General features: G+C 40.8%; 1 long non-coding RNA gene across 1 annotated transcript in view; it reads right to left on the bottom strand.

Annotated features, from left to right (window-relative positions):
* The window catches only part of LOC109144624, a 39,243-nt gene extending 16,791 nt beyond the window's left edge, over positions 1-22,452 (bottom strand). The window contains exon 1 of the long non-coding RNA XR_002045509.3: positions 14,909-22,452. This is a non-coding gene — a long non-coding RNA (uncharacterized LOC109144624). The remainder of the gene's footprint in view (positions 1-14,908) is intronic.

Consider the following 22,452-nt stretch of genomic DNA (forward strand, 5'->3'; position numbering starts at 1 on the left):
GGTGACACCCTGTCAGTACTAACCACATTTTCAAGATTTCTCTGGTTAGTCTTCCAAATCCATATGAGCTGCTCTAGAGGAGATCTGCAGAAAATACAGCTGGAAGAAACCCTGAGATATCACTCAGCTTGTGCTAAATGGGAGGTTGTCTGACCCTTGCAGGGCAGGCATTGCTGTACAGAATTACGCCCACCAGGCAGACTTTCCCTGAGCACAACCTTCTCCTCACCAAGGAGAGCAATGGGGCCACCACACTGGACGTGATGGACACAGCCATGGTGCCTGTGTCCCCTTCCTGCTGCTCTTGTTCCATCCCGAGCACTGTGTCATCACTGCCTGCCAGCTGCCCATGTTTCTCAAAGACCTGCTCACGTCTCCACACCCTAAAGGAATTTCATACTACAATCCAGCATCAGGGACTCTGTACATTGGAGTTAAGACCAAAGAAGCAATGAACATGTGTGGCCTAATAAATACTTCATAGCTTCACAAACTAACAAAAATTCTTAATTCTAAACCCACATTTCTAGGAAGCCTTAAACACTGACATAAGTAAGTTAACCTTTACTTTTTCAAATGATGGCTATTCTAAATATATAGCATACAAAAGCACAATAGAAAGTGTTATTTTTAATATTTTTATAGGGTGGTGGAAGTTTTTTGCTAGGATGTGTATGTTTAAGATTTAGACCACAATATGTGTTACAGTGTTCAAAGGGCACATTCAGCTTGTGGTTTACCAAAAGCCCTGCTTGGAGATATACTCAATGTTTTCTTCCTTTGACAGCTTTATGCTCATGTTATCAGCATGTTCATCTTCCCTTGGGGTTTTAGCATTCTGAATGTTTATGGTACAGTGTCTTCAAATCAAAATAATGAGACACAAGCAGACACCATCCTATATAAGTCACTGTCAGTAATTGACAGGGACTGCTTACATGCAGACCTTCACGGCTGTAACCCCAGCAAAGATCTTAAACTCTATATTGAACTATAAGTCTAAATTTAGAACCATTATGGAGCCTTCATTAATAATAGCAATACTCAGCAGTTGAGCATAGCAGTGCCTTTTATAGGAGAACCTTGAATGTGCACTGAAAGCACTAAACAAGTCACAAAACACCCTTAAGTAGTTCAGAATTATATTATCCCTCCAAGAGGTCTTTTTATAATTTTTTTTTCAATATCTTCATCTTAATGTTTGAAAGGAAAACTAGGTCTGCTTAGCTTAGTTTTTAGTAGGTTTTGTGGACAATTCTGCTTCTACTCACAAATTTTAAGGCCATATGGAACAACTATGATCATCTAGTCTGGCCTCATGGATAGTACAAATTCTGGCCAGAATATGGACATTTTCCAGTTCTGTAGAGCAGTATTATATCCATATGCTTAATACACACATTATTCACTCTATACACATACGCCATACAGAGTCTAAGTAAACCAGTCCTGTTAGAATGAAATCAGAGTTTCTGGGACCTGTCTGTCTCTTACAAATTCACTTCACAGTTGATCTTCCTCAGCTGAGTACATGTTACTGCCAGCACCCACACCACAGCACAGTGGTTTATGGACTGGACTCTATTCATACACCTCCACAGCTAGACACTGCAGAGGTTTGTTGCAATTAGTATAGCATTCAGCTTGGTGTCTTACTGCCCAGAGTGAATTACATCCTTACTGTGAGCAGAATATTGAGTATTCCACAATAAAAGATGATGGGTGTCTGCAAGGAATATTTTTTAACAATTACCCTGTGCCACGTGCTCCCCATTAGCATAGCAATGAACCACTCTCTTCTGAAATAACATGAAGGAAAACCTGCCACAGAGGTTTTCTCTTCCCTTTTATATTTAACTGGTTTCAAACATGCATGATGTGAGAACAAAACAGACAAAGCCATTATGACAACACATGAGTGCATGCATAAATTCACTGGAAAACAATCGAATGAGGGAAAAAAGTCAAAAATAAACCGCAAAGACAGGTACACTAAAAGGATGCATACATACCACAGCAAACTGAAACTGCTCTTTTTACTGTTTTGCTTGTTCTATAGAGGAATAATTCAATTCATATCCCCTTCAAGGGAGATACATCATGTGTAAATCACTGGGCACTGTATTTTTGGTGTTCAAAAGTGTTTTCTATTAGGATAGGATTTTCCTATTGAAAAACCTTTTCCTGTGAGCCTTTATAACTATTGTTAAAACAGTGGGTGATGACATATCAGTGTAAAGACCCTCTCTGGACAGCAGACTGTGCTTCTAAATTTCTCTCTTTCTCATCTGAACCTAGTGGGATTTAAAAGTAGTAGTGTAACACTAATATTACAGGTATGGGGAGAATGTTCCTGTCAAACTGTTTGCAAATAAAATCCAAGAAATGGAAAGAGAAGATATGAAGGGGGAAAATGCTTCCTACTCACAGGATCTTGCCAACAAATAGAAATGCTTGAGGAAGGTTATTGTACTCGATTGTAGAGATATAAGTGGAATATATCTTGGCAACATTCTTTTGTTCTGTACAACAAAACAGAGTAGCTGTTGTTTACCTGTCCTATCAGAGTCTCATATATGGAGAACAGAAAAAATGCACGTATCAGCTACCAGTTTGCCTTTCAATAAACCCTGAACAAGAAAAGAAACACAACAAGGCACATGTTAAATCAATACTTTCAATGTCCAGCAGAAAGGAAAGACGTTAAATATTTTGTTGTTGAACCAGCTGTAATTATGATAACAAAGAAAGGGACGGGACAGGGAAAAGATGGCACCAAATTTAAGGGACATAGAAACTGGGGACTTTAAAAGAATTTAGAAAAAAAGAAAGAAACTCTGTCAGATTCATGCATCTGCATTATACCAGCAGCCTGAATACATGGCATATAGGTTCACGCAAGGAGGTTTACTCTTACCGGCTCCCACAGCAAAATCTCCTGCAGTTACTGAATCCTTCCTGCCCACTATGTGAAAAGGGGTGTTTTTCTGGGAATACTCTAGTATCCCTTCTCAGCCAATGCTGCTAGTTGTAGACTTCCCCTGTCCCTCAAGGAGAGGGGACAAAAGTTACTCCAAGACTGCAAGCATTTACAGGATCTCTGAAAGTAGCTAGTGCTCAGCATGATTTTAACCACGCCATCTGCCACCTGAGGAATCATGGGTTAAATACATGCATTTAACAACTGTGGACAGAAGGGCTCAGGTAATAGGTCTTGCTTAATGAAAGACTAAAACTTCAAATTATTCCACTCTGTGACATCAGAGTCTTGACAGTTATTTGTCAAGGCTGCCAAGTGCCTTTTCTGACAGGTCTCTTTAGAAGAGACTGGTCTTGAGAGTAATGGGGATTGCACTAACTTTTGAGGAAGGCAGGAGTAGAAGAAAGCAATGAAATTTGCATAAGGGAGTAAAAGCAAGTAACGTGGACTTCAATGCTTCAATCTCTGGGCTTTTCCACGCAGAAGCATGGGGGCTGAGGAGGTGGTTGGATGCATTTGCATTTAAAATGTCACTGCTTTCTTTTTCAGGTAGAGAAAACATTGGTTTTAATTCTCTTTAGAATATATTTACCCAAAAAGCAAATCACCTGTAATACAAGACACATCTTATTACCTCTAATACACGTGCACACAGTTCTTACTCTTATATATCAAAGTCCCTGTCATTGATTTTACTGAGAGCTCCCATGAGGTCAATGAAAGCTGGGAAAATGTGACCATATGTTTCAGTCTTGCCCTTGGTTGGGTAGTTACTGACACCTTCTTTATCCAACATTAAAGCTTCTTCATCACATTTTATGTTTCAACGATATAAGTTATTTTAAAGTAATTGACTGAGATAGTGATCTCTGGAATTAAGATAGGTGTAATTTGCATACACATCTGCTTTACTATAAGTTGCTGGCAGGGAAATGCAGTATCTAAACTTAAGTTGCTTTGGTCATTCCCATGTTATATTTAATATGCTTGCAGTGAGGAATCTGTGGAAAAGGAAGGAAGGAAGGAAGGAAGGCAGGAAGGCAGGAAGGCAGGAAGCTTCAACCTCTAAACAAAAGCAGAATGACACTATCAAAACTTGTACGAAGATCCTTATTTAATTTCTATCTTTTTTATTTGATCTTTTGCATGATAACAACAGTGTAATTACAGCTGAGGTTCCAGACCTATAGAAACATATCGTCATTAAATTGCTTAGGTGGGAGAAGACCTTTGAGTCCAACCATTAACGCAGCACTGTCAAGCCCACCACTAAAACATGTTCCCAAGTGCCACATCTACACATCTTTAAATACCTCCAGGGATGGTGACTATTGTTTCACACCTTCAGCTCAGCCAAAATATATTGCCTGAACTGCATGGTAGGAATCCTTTAAGTGTTGCTTGTGTAAGACTCACTCAAAGTGAATTAAATCCAGCACTGAAAAAAATTCAGGCTGGTCCTACTTTTATCAATGCAATTCAAGCTGGAATTACGCTGCACCCTGGCCATGCTTAGGACTTTTCTATCATAAATGAAGTTAAACATAAAACACATCTTTATAATGCTGGGTAAAACTCTCTAAATTGCTATCCAGCATCAAGTAAAATTGGAATACTCTCTTTACTTCCCCTCCTCCCTGCCAAAAAACCCCCTATGCTTTTGCAGTAAGTTTTCACATAGTTTGACTTTTTTATATTCAAAAACAAAAACTTCCTAATGACTCTATTTTTAGTATCATTAGTGAAAGGTCTGTAACAGGCATCTTGGTGCCAACAAATTTAAATCCTTATTAGCAGGTGCTGTGAAAAACCCAAGTCTCTGCTTTAAGAATCATAAACTTAGAGAAATAACAGGCAGCCACATTAAACAAGCATGTTGCAAACCAAAAAGAGAGGGGGCACAAAGAGAGGTTAGTAATGGTTGTTTCCTGTAACTGGAAGTTTGAAATGCAATATACCTTACTTTGGCAAACCAAGCTAAAAAGGATACGAATGTCAGAGGAAAATAGTAAAAAGGCTGTAGGGAGAAGACTTAGAAAGAAATGAAAGAGTCCAGAAAGGAAATTAAAGGCTCTGAAGAAGGGAGAAGGCCTGAGGGATAAGAAAATTTGAGACCCCATGTTAAAAACAACCATAGCCCCTGGTTAAGCAGAAGGTGAGAGGGCAGAAGACAGTCTGGGACCACCGTTGTCAGGTTAATTGCACATAATCATCTGTGTTACACTGTGCACCAACCACTTGTCGAGTCTTTCCACTGGCTTAAAACATAGATTATAAGCTCTTCAAGAAAGAAACCATCTTTTACTGAAGATTTGGTAATTTTGCAGTTAGCACAATGGAACAATGATTTCTGTTCTGGGTTTCCCACAACACAAGGACAGGTATTAAATGCAGAAATTGTACAGCCCTCTGCAGTCATCCTTTACACTGTGTGGTTAATGCAGTGATTTTCCTCATATGGCCTACAGACTCCGAAGAAATTCATATTTCTAGGTCCACAAAAAGTGACTAAAAGCAGCATTCTATTATAAACAGTCTAATAAGTAGTCTATGCAGGAATCCATAACTCTCCCGGAAAGCACTGGAGCTTTGAAAAATAAAATATATTGAAAAAAATGATGAAAGCTTGAGGCCTTGTATAATTTTGCAATAATCAGTAAAGGAGAAAGAGACTCTGTCTTTCTGGCCAGCACATGGTGCATGCCCTGTTAGGCAGCTGAGGAGCAGAGAAGGTCCTGTAAGCTGCTGCCAGTTTCTCCCAGAGGGTAGCAGAGGGGTATCCCCACAGGTGAGACCATACAGATTGGAGGAAGAACTCTGCCCCAGGTCTTCATAATGTGCATAATCTCTCTCTGGGTTTTTTTGCATGCCTATAATTTGAGACCTTATACTATTTGTCTAATTGTGCATACACTGAAGGTTGTTTCCTTGGCAGAGTGGATGTCCAACTAGGCTTTAGGATGTACCAAGGGCTTAAGAAAGGGAAAAGAGCAGAGATGATTGTGCAGCCTATTATATTTGGCTGACTATCTCTCATTTTAAGAAATGGAACCCTTGGAAAGCTGTTGAAAAGAGCAGGTTGGGTTGTTACACGCTCATTCTTCCCAACACGCTGTGGATTCACACTGCCCATGTTCCTTTCACAGGGTCAGGCAGAGACATCACATTAGGTAAAAGTGATAGTTATATAGCCATTGCAACATGCCTCTCATTTTTGACCTGTTTTCACCACTGATTTTCATTGTTTCTAGCTGTTTTATAAATCCCTTCTGCCTAGTACCACGTTCCCTTGAGATTTTTCCCCCCAGTATATTTTGGGTAATTCTTCATGAACTTTTTTTAACGTTGCTTAATTTTAGTCATTCAGAAGAGGCACAATGTTTTGGTACTTTTTCTTATGTTTCAGGGGGAAAAAACCAAAAAGTGGTCATTTTTAAAAGGTCTAGTTTTCAAATACGAAATATCAGGTGAGAAAACACAACAGAATCCAGCTGCAAGGACTTCTATATACCAGTAAATAATAGAAGATACAGGGACACTCAAAATAGATATTTTGAATAATGACATTATAAAAAAGCAGGTATCTACTCTGAAAGGATCCTTGAGAGACAATATAATCCATTTCTTACCTGTAACTGGGATCAAACATGCCCACACTGCTCCTGGCACATGCTTGTTTAAGCTAACCTTAACAATGCACCACGACTGTGCTCTCAAACCTCCCTAAGCAACCTGTTTCCACAAATATGTACCCCTTTAACATTCGAAAGGTTTAGGGAATTTTATTTTGTTTTACTGTCTCATCCAAACTTGCCTTGCTACACTGAAAGCTCTCCTATCCAGAGAGAACAAAAATTAATATTTGGGAATTGAATAAAACCCTTGTATTCTTAATAAGATAAAAATAGGTACCAAGTTCTCATTCCTTCAGAATTTCATTTATCCTCCACAAACACCCAAAGATTAATAATGACTTGTGATTAATTTCAGCCACTTCTTACAATCCTGGCACAGGTGTTATGATCCAGATAATTTGTTAAACTGCTTTAAGTGTTCTCCCATCTGTCTTTCAACTGGTCTAACCTGAGCTTTCATCCATTTATTGCCTGTCTAAATAGCAGTTTGTCAAGTGATAATCTGAGAAATGGAGCTAAGAAAGATTTAAATATTTCCATATTTTATTTTTCATCTGTCCACAACTTTCTCTCTTCACTGAGTGGAATGGTTTTTTTCCTGTTGTTGTACTTATATAACAGCTATTTTATACTGCACATTCTGGCTTTGTTTATCTTTGCATGTCTTAATTTTTCTGGATTTTTTCTTTTGTTCCTACTTAATTCTTTACAAATCATCCTTAGTAACTTGGTCAAATCTCCACATCTACTCTTATTACACTTAGAATTTGTTTTGAGCTAACCTTTTTCTTACAGTACTTCATATTCTTTCTCTTCATTGAAATTATTAATATCTGAGGATTTACTATAGCTTCTCAGAGAGCTGCCAACTATTCTTAACTCCTTTTTCCATCTCAGACTTGTCTCCTGTGATTAGCAATACCACTGCAGCCATAAATCTGAAACCACATGCAGAAACCTAACACAACCTTTGCACATAGCAGGGAATGAATTTCAGAAGTGAGAAATGACTCACAGAACAAATATGAACTCCTTCTATATATATGAACTGGGGAAAGTGTCCCTTCAGATGGTACATGAATTTGACAGGTTTTGAAATGTGTAATGATGGGTTAATGTTACTGCATTTAATCCCAGCAGTCAATGGTGAAGAAAGCATACTTTAATAAAATATATTGCTACAGTGCAGGAAGCTGCATGAAGAATTAGAACCCACTTAAAAGTTTAAGAGAGCTTTTCTGAAAGGCAAGAGTCAGCGAATCTGAATGGCATGAGCTAACTCAAAAAAAGGTTCTGTTATCTGGACACTATATTCACCAGATCTCAGAGTGACATGCTTTTACTTTAAATAACGAATGTTAATTATTAATTTACTTAACAGATAACAGACAAAGGTATGTCCAACTTACATATTTCATATAAAAGTCTGGGTGTTCCCATGGGTACAGAAATGAGGCTCACTGGAGTCAGTGCAAAGCCTCAAATTTACCTCCATGATCTCTAGATCCACCTTTAATATGTATGAAAAGACAAAGTGAAGTGAAAAGCTCGAAGATAAACATAATCAAAGCATGACTGAAGAGTTCTGCAGTCACGCAGACTTGTTAACCAAGCAGAGGTAAATGGCATTGCTGCTCAGATATAAGGAAATAAATAAAGTCTATCCCATAAGTCAGGTCTGGGAAAAGAATAAATAGGTGGTGATGTAGAAAGATCTATGGACCTGTTTATCCTGTTAGTGTTGAGCCAAGTTATGACTATTGGAGAACAGATCATTCAAGTGACTTTTATACTGCTGCATAATGGACTGATTAAATAGGCTAATAAAACATTTAAGAACATAGAAAAACTACTACAGATTAACAAAAAAGGCTTTTCCCTTTGGGAAAGGGAAAAATGGTCTGAAAAGATATAGAGGACTCTATAGCAAACACCCAGGAAATTATACTTCTCAAGTCACTGACACCCTCAATACAGGAGACTTACAAGTCTGTATATGCTGGTGGCTTGAAAAGAAATCAAAATCCAGAAAGGCAAGCTGAAATTTGTCAAGCATGTTCATAAAAGCATGGAGATTTGCAGGCTGCATGTTAGCATGTGAATATGGTTTTTTCAAAAATTAAATGGCAATATCTTTTCTACTTGAACATTAAAAAGGTGATATTTAGAGCACATCTCATCTTCTGGAGATCATCACAGTTCGAGACAGCAACAGATTTCAAATTCCATAGAATATCAGAATTATTAAGGTTGGAAAAGACCTCAAAGATCACCAAGTCCAACCTTTGACCGAACACCACCTTGTCCACTAAACCATAGCCACTCCATAAACCATGTCCAGTCATTTCTTGAACATTTCCACCACTTCCCTGGGCAGCCCATTCCAATGCTTGACAACTTTTTCCTTTCATAATTTCTGCCTGATGCCCAACCCTCCCCTGGCGCAGCTTGAGGCCATTTCATACCATTGCATCTATTTTCAGATAAAGCAATTTAGTCAACTACCCATCCCAAACAAACAAGGAGTTTAGTGCCATTAACAAATAACTTAATGCAACCCAAAAAGTAAATAGCAACAAAAGACAACTCTGAGAGAATAGAAAATGCATTGCTCCATCCAACAGTAGCTCATCATTACCCCATTAGAGTAACTGCCAAAATGTATTATTCTTCTCTTGAAAGACAACTTATTGTAAAGTGCTAAATTGAACCAGACAACTGAGGCACATGCAGTTTTCCCTTCTGCAAAAAGTTTCATAAACTGCTATCTATAGGGGAGCATTAGACTATTCTAAGCTTGAAGAGAGCACAATGCTAGGAAATGGTAAGAAACAAATAGATATTTCTTGGCATTATTTTCATTCACAAATTCTGTCATGAGGTACTCAGAAAAAACTGACTCAACATTAAAGATACTGAGAGAGAACTTGAGTTTTAGAGAAGTTCAGGACATAAAGGTACTTCAAGGGAAAACACCAAAAGAGTAATGACAGCTAAAAAAGTTTCCTTTTTTTTTTTAGTGTCACAGAGCTTTTTAGCTTCTTGGAGAAAAGAAATAATTTAAAGCCATTTCTGTGGCACCAGATGGTTGCAGTGTGAGGCTTGCACCCAGCAGTTACAGACACTTCCTATCCTGTGGCAGGATAAAGGCCAAGCTCCTTTTACTTGCATAAAGTCTGAACTTAGCATCTAACAACATCTAACAGCAGTTTCTAAGCATATATAAAACATCTACATTCCCACTTTGCCTTAAGCTGTGCTAGAGATACTTCTGAAATAGAGAGATGATCTTTTATGGTACTTGTTGCCCTTGGAAGAGTCAGAGAGGGAACAATTTGGCCCAACTGTGCTTGTATAAGAAAAATGGAAGGACCGAAATGGTTTTTTCCTTTTCAAGAGCAATATGTATTATCCAGTCTGTCCACACGAGAGTCATGGCCTCGTTTTTACTCATCTTTTAGATCTATTTCTTCCAAACAAACACATTTGAATTTAGCTGTTCAAAATGCTTGTGTTCAGCCTTCTGTCTGTAAGTTCCAATGCCAATACTACCAGATTCATGACCCCACAGCTTGGTCATATATTACTGGAAATATTTACAGTACAAAGGGTTATGGTGAAGGATTTGGAAAGATGAGATATTCTAACAGTATGGTGGTACTTGCACAGCCAGTTGTTTATGAACAAATTAGAAAAAGGTCATACCTCCCCTGGGGATGACTCAAGAGGAGCTCAGGGTACTCCCAGAGCACAAAAAGCTGCAGGTTACCTCTTCCCAGCTGACATTTGGCAGCAGAGCACATGCACTTCCAGGCATTTGAATTGCAAAGTGAACAACAGGCATATAAATCACCTAAAATCTCAGCTGTTCACCTGACAATGCAACAAAGAGTAGATGATTAACAGCACTAAGCTATGACTAAGCAAGAAGTGACATGAGATTTACTCCATGTTTTACAGTCAATAGTTCACTTTGGTTTTCATCTCTGCTTTGCTTTGCATTATACTTCGTTAATTGCTTCAGGAAATGGTTAGAGACTACAGGCTGCCTGGAAACTGGGATGTTTTAACAGAATGTACTGAAGCGCATTGATCTGAATAATATGGAATCTACTCTTTCCCGACAGCGCACAGCAACTGAACTTACCTGATTGCACAAGCCTACCACTCTTGCATTAATAGTTTACAGCTGGTGGCTCCAGTTTTCATGTGTTTTATATATATATCATAAATCTTTTAACTGAGAAGCAGCTAGCCAATATGCAGGACTCTGTAACATATTGAAACGCCTCTGTTATTTGAAACTGTGGTTAGCTCCTAGGCATGGGTTTCATTCTAGGCAGAAAAGTGCTTTCTGCTGGAATAAGCTGTTAGAAAAAGCAGTAACAGGTAGCCTTCTTAATTAAAGAAAAACACACCCAACAACATCTTTAGGCAAATCATTATGATTATATGAACACATGCACCTACCAGTAATCTCTACTGAACACAAATTATCCCCCTAAATATAGTGCTGATACAGTACACTGCCAACACCTAGCTCTGTCTTTTAGCATTTACTGAGTTACATTATATCACAATCAGTTGCTTCAGAGAGTATATACAAGAATTTAACTAAAAATTATAAAACCATAGAATGGTTTGGGTTGGCAGGAAGCTTGAAAATCATCTAGTTCCAACCCAAGCCAAAAGCAGGTGTGCAACCCACTAGACCAGGTTGCTCAGAGCCCAATCTAATGTGGCCTTCAGCACTTCCAGGGACAGGGCACCCACAGCTTCTCTGGGCAACCTGTTCCAGTGTTCATCACCCTCATAGTAAAGAATTTTTTTCTAATAGCTAATCTAATTCTGCCCTGTTTCAGTTTGAAGCCATTCTCCTTTGCCCTATCACTACACACCCTTTTTAAAAGCCCCCTTTAGGTGCTGGAAAGCTGCTGTAAGGTCTCCCCAGAGCCTTCTTGTCTCCAGACAGAGCAACCCCAGCTTGTTCAGCCTGTCTCCATAGGAGAGGTTCTCTAACCTTTTTATCACCTTTGTGGTTCTCCTCTGGACTCATTCCAAGAGGTCCACACCCTTCTTATGTTTGGAACCCCAGAGCTGGATGCAGCACTCCAGGAGGGGTCTCACCAGAGCAGTGTAGAGGAGCAGAACCACCTCTTCATCCTGCTGGTCATGCTGCTTTTGATGCAGCCCAGGACACAATTGACATTCTACACTGCAAGTGCACAGTGTTGAGACATGTCCAGCTTCTTGTCAACCAATAGCCCCAAGTCTTTCTCCTCAGAGCTGCTCTTAATCCATTCTCCTCCCAGCCTGTACTTGTGCTTGGAATTGCCCCAGCCCAGGCACAAGACCTTGCACTGGGCCTTGTTGGACTTCATGAGGTCTGCACGGACCCACATCTCAAACCTGCCATGGTCCCTCTTGTGGAAATACTTACAGCTTTTTACCGGCTAGGTTCGTAGTTCAGTGCCTTAGAAAGCCCTGGGCAGCCTAGAGAGGTAGCACGGGCTAACTGGCATTTCAGTAGCTCTAAAAGCAGCAAATAGTAGCTGCAAAGCTGATACCACCAATAGAAGCAAAGAGGGAGAAATATAGTCTTCAGCTTGCCTAATTCCTGCAATTAGAAGCTTTCAAACAGAAACAGAAACACACAGATGTTCACAGAAGGATTGCAAAGCCAAAGAGAGCAGGCCCCCTCTCGGGCCCTTCTTTTATTTGGAGAAGGGGAAAGGGGTGGACTTGGGGCGGACCCGGGGTGACCGGCCAATCAGACACTGCTAAAGAGTCTGAGTTACATTTGGTTTTGCCCGCGCTTGGAACAAAGGAGCACATGGCAAAGGCAAGTCCTGGCTTGTCTTGGGGAGGGGGAAGGGAAGCTCGGAACAGGCAGCAACACCCTCTGGATGTCCTCCCTTCCCTCCAGCCTGTCAACCACACCATGCAGGCTGGTGCAGTTGGCAAACTTGCTGAGGGTCTACTTAATGCCATTGTTCATGTTGCCAGTGTAGTTATATTATGTTTTTCCTTTGTTCCTTAGCCAATGGTCTCAGATCCCCCCACAACTCTGTGCTTGATAAAACACCCCTATGCATTCTTTGCAATCAGACATGAAACAGAGACACAAATTCAGAACTGTCCTCTAGCATTGCAGATTTGTCTGAGACATACATATTTCATGATTGAGGGGGTTGCATCTGTCATATCCATTATTTCTGTGCCACTATATCTAATAAGCATTTCCAGATGATCCAATAAACTAAGTAGCAAAAGTTCTCTAATTATTTGATGCAACCACTGTCCACAGAAGAGGGCAATTTTTGTCCTTGCCATTTCAATCACTTGAAATAGATATGGAAAATTTGAGATTTTAGCTTCTCATTTTGTTTCTGAAGCAGCAAATATCAGCCACCATTAACTATGTGCAATGTACCTGAATACAAATGAGAAAGGAAATTACAAGTAAATCTTATCTATATCAGTGCTACCAGAGAGTACAGTAGTTCAATACCCATATGGAAAAGAACAGCCAGAACAGAGGCTACCACTGCTTTTCAACAAGGTAAAGTCCACATGGTTTAATCTTAAAAAAAAAAAAAAAATCCACTCAAGTTGTAGTGGCAACTTGTAACAATTTGTAGTTAATAGAGATCAATATACATTTATCTACTTCAGTTCTCCATAGATGAAAACTGATGAGAGAACAGTCATTATTAAAGCAGACGTTATGCTGAAGAAAAATGGATTAGGAGTGCAATTTTCAAAGAAGGGCTTTCTGTTTACTTCAGAAAACTTGTGCCTGCAAATGTCCATGAGGCTGTGATGTTTTGCACACAAGCTTGACAAATTTAAATTGGGATGGTCAGGGCAGGGAAAATTGAGCCATGAACTGTTTTTCTCGTCATAAGAAACAGTAACGAGAATTTCAGCATGTCCTGCTAGAAATACAGCTATCAATACACAGCCAAACCCATGCCATGCACTCTGGCAGGAGGATAAGTGGTGCCTGCAGTCCTGCTGGGGGAGGCAGGGCAGCCCCAAATCCCAGCCTGATGGACAAGTGATGCACAGTCTTCTCCCACCTTCCCTCCTCCCTCCTTTCCACTTTCAGTTATTAAAGCTTCAGTTTGCTAGGAGATCAGGCTGCAGTTTCTCTGTAAGTTGCTCTCCCCTCTCTGCAGCTTGTCCAGAATGGATTAGAACAGAAGCAGGGAGGAACAGCTTTTCTGGGCTGCAGCTGGCAGCTGAGCAAAACCACAACTGAGCCTCCCCTCTGCCCAGCTGGATTCATGAACCCTGCATCCCTGGGTGGAAAATGTTCATTGCCAGAATAATCCAAGGGTCTGAGAAACCAGAGTTTTCCCCAGGCACAGGAGTCTACTACAAGTAAATCAGTTTTCTAATAGCAACTTTTTTTGTAAGTTTCAGAAATAGATTTCTCAGTCAAAACACAAGAGTTTTGCTCATCTCATAGATATTTTGAGAGCTTGCAGGTAAGCCTGGAAAAGTTTACAAATACACATTTTTCAATTCCAGTACCTGTGACTTGATATGATTTTTATGTGAGTTTAAACAACCTTTTATATTTCTTAAGGGAACCTTAAAGATGCCTGAATATCCACTCTCCTGGCTAACAAAATCCATGTTTGTTGTTATTTTGCATACCTGATTTCTGACACTGTGGCACAAACCAGTTGCTTCCTTTGGGTATTAGACACTAACAAAGTTTCCTAGTAAGTCTGTGCTGTTCAAAAAACCAAAATAAACCAAAACTCCAGAAGCTTACACGGATTTGTTTTCACTTCTCACTAACCTTGACAAAGAATTCCTTTTCCTGTAGTGAACCCTGCATACCACCAAATTTGAAGATCAAAGGTCTCCTTTATGGTGATAGTGCTGCTTTACTGTTTCATTCCCTGTAAGACTACTCTACAGCAATGGAGACTCTTCTTTACCCACTGGAATAATGGCATTATGTTGGCATAATATTAAACCTTATCAATAAAAAAGTTTGAATGTATACAAAGAAATACTCACTGTCCTTGCCTTCATGCCTCTTACCCTGAAACTATGGACCTATGCCAGGAGAAAGGGGAAATGTTCTGCTCCATATTCCTCTTTCTTATGGATGTAATTCATAACACAGTTAAAAGATATCTAAAACTGACCATAACTTCTACAACAAAACACTGCATGCTGCAGAAGAAAAGGTCTCACATTAAGAAGTATTCTTCATCTGCCTGAAAGTTTTATTCACTTCAGGGTGGGATCCCAGTATGTCTCTAACACTTACTTCAAAAACAACTCAGCTTCGCAGACCAATTCTGCATGAGCAGCATCCAAGGGTTTGTCACGTCTTCATGATTTACATGAGGCTGTCGTTTCACAAACGGGAAGATGGATATTTCTGACTCCAACTAACCCAGAGCTCCCTCTGAGTTTATCCAGAGTCATACACACCCTCCATCGCTGAAGTTTTCACAGGCTACATGCTTTCTCTGTGCCTTTAGTGTTCTTCCACAGATGTAAGCGGGGACTCAACTTGGCACCAAAATCCAGATCTTATTTAATGGTTCTTTTGTGTTGGGAAAGTCAGAAAAAAATCCACTTTAATATTCTCCAGGTGCATCTCCAGGGCAAGAAAAAGAAGAAAATATGCAGGGAAAAAAATTAGGAAATTCATCTGCAATAGGCAAAACTAAATCCAAATCTGTATACACACAGGAAATGAAGCTGCTCTGTAAGAATTTACCACTTTTTTATATATTAGCTCTCCAGAGATAAACTGCCCTTTAAGACATGAATTCTGGGTATCACAGGTAACAATGAGAGAATGAAATTCCAATTACTCTCCTTGGACACTTTGAGAAACACACCATTTCTACTGTTCCTAGCAGCCCTACTTATACACAAGGGGCAGAGAGAATTTGTGATAGAGGGGATCCCCTTCAAGGTCATGTCACCATATGGTTTTGCATTTTTGTTTTCCTTTATTTTGAGGCTATTCTACTTCCAGTCAGTGCAGAACAGGGCATGTCGCTACTTAAAAACAACAAGTAACCTAACACAGCTTTATTACCAGGCTCTGGGAACCTGGGAAACAGATAAATAATGACTCAAGGAAAAAAAAAGCTTTTATCTACTTAATGTAGCAAGTGAGCATATGAACAGAGGCCAGGCGGAGTCTCTGATGAAAAGCAACCAACTCTGAACTTTGGTCCAATGCAGCGATCACAAGAGACTTTCATGGCAACTGCAGCATGTTGAAAAACAAATTAAAAAGGGGACATTACATGGAAGAGAAGCATACAGAAAATATATTTGCCTGTTTGATAGAAATGCAATAATGGAGAAAAAAATGAGTACAGTTCCTCAAGATGCAAAGAAAGGACATCATAAAAACTTCCAGATAAAATGTTAAACTGTAAGAAAACTTACCAGGAAAAAATGTTTATGCTTAACTAGGCCAGAAGTTACTTTATGTTTTTAGCCAACTTTCGTTTTCTGTCACACACTAACACACTCACCTGAGAAGAGTATGTGTTTGTCTACTTACAGTCATTTCATGGATCAGCTGCAGAACACTTCCCCCTGCCAAAAGGGTCCCCTGGGGCCCCAACCAGCTGGAGAGCCACTGGTGCCTGGGTCACTCAACCCAGCATCACTGGTGACACTGGGAGGCAAAGGCCATCCCCTCTTTCCATTACTCCTCCTCCTCCACCCAGGCCACACAGCCACTCACGGAGCTCTGCTAGGAAATGGATTACAGAAACAATCTGGACTGAATAACCGTCTCAGATGAGGTAGGAGAAGCAGTGGTGTAAAGAACTTTACTTCCAATTGTCTGTTGAAAACAGTTTTTTCCTATTTTTCCCCCAGTAGGGCTGTAACAAATGCATAGGCAGACTACAGTTTGAAAAGTAACTTTGTGGATATTATGCTTTTTATGCAGCTTTGCACATACCTGCTGGGAATTCTGCTGTGGCTGTTTTGAACTGTGTCCTTACCAGAAAGGACTATAAGGGAGTGTCTGAGGAATAAGCTATAAAGAACAAGCTAGAGGAATATGTAGAGAACTCTTCTCACCTTTAAATACAAAAGATACAACTGCATTGCATTCTCTTACAGTTAGCAACACTTGCTGAATAATTATATTTTACTGTACCTCATTCTTTTAATATAACTTTTTTAGAGAAATGAAGAAAATGTGGGATTGTAGGCAACTGGCCTCATCTGCTCCAGTATATTCCATAAAGTAGCATAATTTATAATCACCATTTATTATTAACCAGATTACTTTCTGGACAGTAAGAGCAGAACTCGTCCATTTTTATTCTCCATGGCAGAGGATAAAGCAAAGAGGAGTGGCAAGTGTTAGAGCAGCATCTCCAAATGGCCCACCCCCATCTGCTTTGCATGAGGGCAGCTCCAGTACTGCCTTGCAGAGTCTGCAGCCTAACACCAGAACTCTTCCAAAACATTTTTGGGATTTTACCTGTAAACACATGATATTTTTGAACAGTAGAGAGTAGTGAAAGGGGCAAGGAAGAGATTTGTGCCTGGCATGAGAAGAAGCTGCCCCAAGGGCCACCATGCCAGGCTCAGTCAGAAGAGGACACCTCCAGCATTCACAGAAATAATTTACAGTTCTCATTCGCTTCTTTTCTTCCCTCATAAATAACAGGCACACCAGTGCTGAGACACTCCTAGCCTGCTTAAAAACTGCTGGCATTTCATAGCTAAAGGAATCACATGATGAAATGGGTCATTAAATAAAGCAGATGCTTCTATTGTAGCACATTAACTTCTGTGTTATTCTGGAAAAAACGCTTATGCTTGGGCTGAGTGCATGCTCCATTCCTCCAAAGCCAGCCACTGAGCTTAAACCATTTGTCAAGCATTAAGGGAGTCAGATACACAGTATCAGAGGTCACTGACTGCCTCATATATTCATTTGCTATAATTTTCTTTTTTTTAAGCAACCAAGTCACTTTTTTACAGTAACCTGCAGTTGTTACCTGGCTCCTTTTTCTATAATGTCAGATAGCACTTATGGCATCTGTCAACATCTGCAGCTGCTCCCAGGGTAATCCGGAAGGTGACCCTCAAGGAATAATGGTCCTGGTCAAGGAACAGCTTAGGTTTGGGGACTTTGGGTTTTAGGTTTAAAGTAAACATACTGTACTTGTATCTGTCATCCCAGCTGATTTTTCTAATACACAGAGAAACACCTTGTGGGATTCACAGAGCAGGTGGCACACAGGGGCATCTGGGTAATAGGACTGGTGCTTTTATTTTCCAGAAAAGACACAGAAAATATCTTGAGAAGGACAAGAGATCACAACACAAAGTATAAAGGGAGATAAAGGCATGCTCACTTGTTTACACAGCATGCTCAGTGGTAAAATCAGATCCTTTTAGCTTCTAATCAGATGGATGCTTGGAGCTTACCTCTTTGTTTCTGCTTGAGGAAACTGTGCTAAAGCAGAGGTGAATATTCTTCCATTTAATATGTGCTTTCAGCTTCTGGAAATACAACCTTTAGCATTTCAACTGTTCATATCAAAAGTCATTTTGATGTAAGATCAGCATTGCTCAGCATTGTTTCATTGGAAGCATTGTTTTTCCCCAGTACTGAAACACATTTTTCATACCAAAGGAAAAAAAATAATGCAACAAAGGTAGAAAGAGAGTAACTCCACAGAACAGCTGTGCAGTGGGATTCTTCAGACTAACCTTATTAAAAGGATTTTGTATTGGGATGTCCACCCTTTTCTTTTTCAGGTTTTTTAGAATGTGCCTCTAGATTTTGGCATTGCAATGGGACAGACATCTGTTGCACCACAGGAGCAAGTCACAGGTGTGCCACAGTCCAAGGAAGAGACTTAAAAATAAAGGTGCAGCAGCTTCATACACTACAGAATTGCCCTACATCCTAGGGTATCCTCACCAGGTGTTGTCAGGGCCACATGTACATCTCCTTCTCCCTTGGCATGGACACTACAGAGACAAGTTGGAAAAGCCACTGTCGGGTGAGAACATAACTCCCCACCACCACCCTCTTTGCACCAGGGAGGTCTGGGTAGTGAGGGAAAACTTTCCTTGTGAAAAGGAAGAAGATCAACACAGAAAAATAACTGCAGAAGACAGAAGTCTAGCTTCTTTTAAGCATCAGTAAGCCAGGAACAGATTTCCCTCTCCACTACAGTAATTTGGTTTTCATTCTGCCTCCCAGACCCATGTCCTCACTGCAGCATTGCCTCTCACAGCTGCCCAGGCAGCGGACAGGATGGAATGCCTCATGCCACCCGTGCTGTGAACACATCTCAGCATTTTCCACCAGCTGCTATGTCTTCTCTTGCAATAACCTCAGCACAAAATACACTGTTTAAGGTTGCCCAAGCCATCAAGTGTGGAGCTACCGAGCTGCCTGTCAGTGATACAGGCAATCCAGTCCTATAGGATAGAGTAGCTGTGGATAGGCAGGATGGAAAGGGGCTGGCATTGAGAGGAGGGGCCAGCCCAGGAGCACCTTTGGACAGCTTCATCTGGTCTCGGCACCGGGACAGAGGATGAGGGAGTTGCAGGGAGAGGAAGGGCTGCCAGGGCTGCCCCTCTCATTCACATCCCAGGGGTCAATGCAGCAGCTCTCCAGGCTCTGCCAGGAACTGAGTTTGGAAACAAGGTTGTTCTCATATCCCTGATTTTCTAGGCACATGCCTCCTTTACCTGTGCATCAAACTATGCTTCTTGACCTTTTTTGGCCCCTTTTGTCTCCATTAACTTAATAAATCACGCACAGTGGGGTACAGGAGGGAAGGGGAACTGCATGATCCTCTTCACCCAGGCTGAGCAGCATTAGGTTAGACAAGTCTGCTTCTCCTGTGTCTCTCCTCAGCTGAGGTGGAACTAACTAAAAACCATGGGTTGGTACTTTTTAAACCCTTCTAGCAGAGGCACAGAGTTCCTGTGCTCATACCCTTCCACAGCAAAACAAATTATACCTTAACCCTCACAGATAAATACCTATTTCTCCCCAATACCAAAAACTTTAGTGACTAACCAGAACCTTAAGCTTACTCCAACAAGGAGATTTAGTAACTGCTACTTTGGACTATTGAAATGTAAATTAAAATCTCTTAGCACAGTGCTCTAGCAATTTAATTTCAGGCTGTGCAAAGCTGTGGAGGAATGCCAGGAAAAAAAATCTCCCTTCCCTTGTAGAAAAAAAACCAGATTAAAATATGGAAGCTGGTTTGAAGTCTATTGTGCTGTCATTCACCACATGCTACCTGTGCCAAATAAAGGGCTGGGAGTCAGGCAGTCAACAGTAAGTCTCAGAAACATCAGTGAACTTTACATGCAGTAAAGTTTACCCTTTGTACTGGGTACTGAAAACACTTGACTGCATGGTCCTCAGAGATGGAGCTGAAGAGAGCCAGTGCTTTACCCCTGTGAGACACCAACCATCCTACCATCTGCACTAGAATAAAATGGGTAAGGCTTACTGCAGAAAGGTTATGGGGGTGGGAAAAGAAACTACTTTGTCTACAGCTGCTGAAATTGTCTGATCCAGGGGCTCGGACTGTGCAGTGGGAATCTGGGTGCTGAGGTAAGTGTTCATCTGCTAAACACTATGATATGAGGTGAGAGAAGTAACACTAAACTATAACCAAACTACTTCCCAAAAGGAAAGGAAAGAATCAGTCTTTTCCCCTCAAAACAGTAGAATTGAAAAGGGGAGGAAGCCTGGAGGGGCGAAATGCTCTTTAGAAGCCACTAGAGGTAAATAAAGAAGAATTTGAAAGACCAAATATTTGTCCCATCTTCTGCCCATCCCATGCTGTTGCCAGCATGCCGGGACATTTCTGTGGAATCAGAGGGAGCACTCGGGGCAAAAATGTGATCTCATCACTCTATGGCAGCCCTGCACATCAGGCTGTCCAAGCCCCTTTTCTCAAAACCACTACTAAACAAATACTCCCCAAGTGTAACGTTAAGAATGAGAGGCTACTCCCAGCACACCCAACTCCACTATCCCACTAACCTAGAAATGTGGGAGACACCATCATTTGCTAAGGCTACAAATGTCAACACACTGGTCCACTCTAGGGAGAAAAAAAATACAACCCCAAACTGAAACAAAACAGACTGTTAGCCTCTCGGTCTCTTACTTGTTTTGGGGGACCCCACCGCCACTTGTGTAAGAGACATCAGAGCTACTTTATCCCATCCCATGCAAGTCAGATTTGCCAGTCACAGTCACAAGAGGACTGAGCTATGTACAATGCCCTGTGCTAATTCCTTCCAGACCAGCTTAGGAAATGTCATAAAAAGACCACAGCTGAAGGGAGAAAGCAAACCTCTATATCCTGACTGCCTACATTAGTAAAATTAGAGAAAGGTACTATACTACATCCCAAAAAGAAAAAGATGTGCAACACAGTGTTCATTTGACACTACTGACTGTACCAGAACAAAATCCTTTCTCCAGAAATTAGGATCAAATAGAGAGAATTGCTCAGGAGTCTCAGTCTTGTCATTCCTCAAACTCACTCCAACACTCTGTGACCATGAACATGCTCCATTTCCCACCTAACTTTATTGTAAGTCACTCTTCATTGCTTTTTGGGTCCCAAAGGCCCAAAAAAGGCACTCAGGGAGAAAGCTCCAGAATCAGCAGTGCAACCTATTGCTTTACATAGTGCAAAGGATGTACGCATGCAAGGAAAGACTCAGTCCTTACCTGTAACAATAACCTGGTAGTCCTTCTGCAGCAGAGGGTATATGGTTCCTGAAGACAGCAGGGCTCAGCCCGTGCCCTGCAGCAAGCTGACCAGAAATTTTGGAGAGTCTTGAAAGCAAGATCATTAGATGTGCATTTCACCATTGCCACCTTCAACAGCAAAAATAAGTCTGTAATCACAATAAGTTTGTCTTACTGTGGTGCAAATTGAATATGCTGGAAGTACAGGGCAAAACAAATAATCTGATTTATCACAACAGACACCAGTCCCCATTTATAAAAACTTGAATTTGTGCTGTACAGTTGTTCTACAGAAAGCCTCGGTAAGTCATTCACTATCCAAGAGTTACATTGAGTTATCACAGGAGCAGCCATTACTCACAGTGACAGTCTCAGCACAACAAGCCCCTGTCGAGAGCACGTGAGTTTCTGCCTACACGAAACAGATGAACCTAATGGATATACACCTGGCTGAGCAGCCACAAGCCTGACTGCACACAGGGGCACAAATGCACCAGAAGTGCATCTCGCCAACAGCAGTTATTCCCTGCATAAGAAAACTGACATTTTGTTGCTGTTCTTTAGACAAGCATGTGGGGTTTTTTTTATTTTGGGGGGTTTTGTTTCTTTGTTTTTGTTGAGTGGGTGGGAAATAAAAATAACTCCTACTTAACAGTCACCAGGCACATCTGGCAACACATGGGGAGCAGGAGGTAGGGAGTAACCTTTCAAAAGTGATGGGAGGAAGCTTGGCTTTTTTGTTCTCCATCAGACCTGATCTGCCTTGCACACTGGGGCACAGAGACAACCAAAGGTCTGGCTATGAAGCCTTCTTGGGGAAGAAAGGGGCTGCACCGGTTCTGGTGCAGGTTAGATCACTCTTGGGGGCTGTTCTAATCCAAACCTATAACCTTATTTAACTGACTCCACAGACCCACCTATTTTATCAAAAATCTTGAAAGGTGAGTTTTCTAAAGCTGCTACCTGAGGGAGATCAGAATTTTTTCCACGGCTATGTCTCTTGATTAAGAGATATTTCCTGGCTGTGAGAAGACATCGCTGTATTTGAGCTGATCCCAAATTAGTTTTGT

This window comes from Corvus cornix, chromosome 3 (assembly GCF_000738735.6).
Source record: "Corvus cornix cornix isolate S_Up_H32 chromosome 3, ASM73873v5, whole genome shotgun sequence".
NCBI lineage: Eukaryota > Metazoa > Chordata > Aves > Passeriformes > Corvidae > Corvus > Corvus cornix.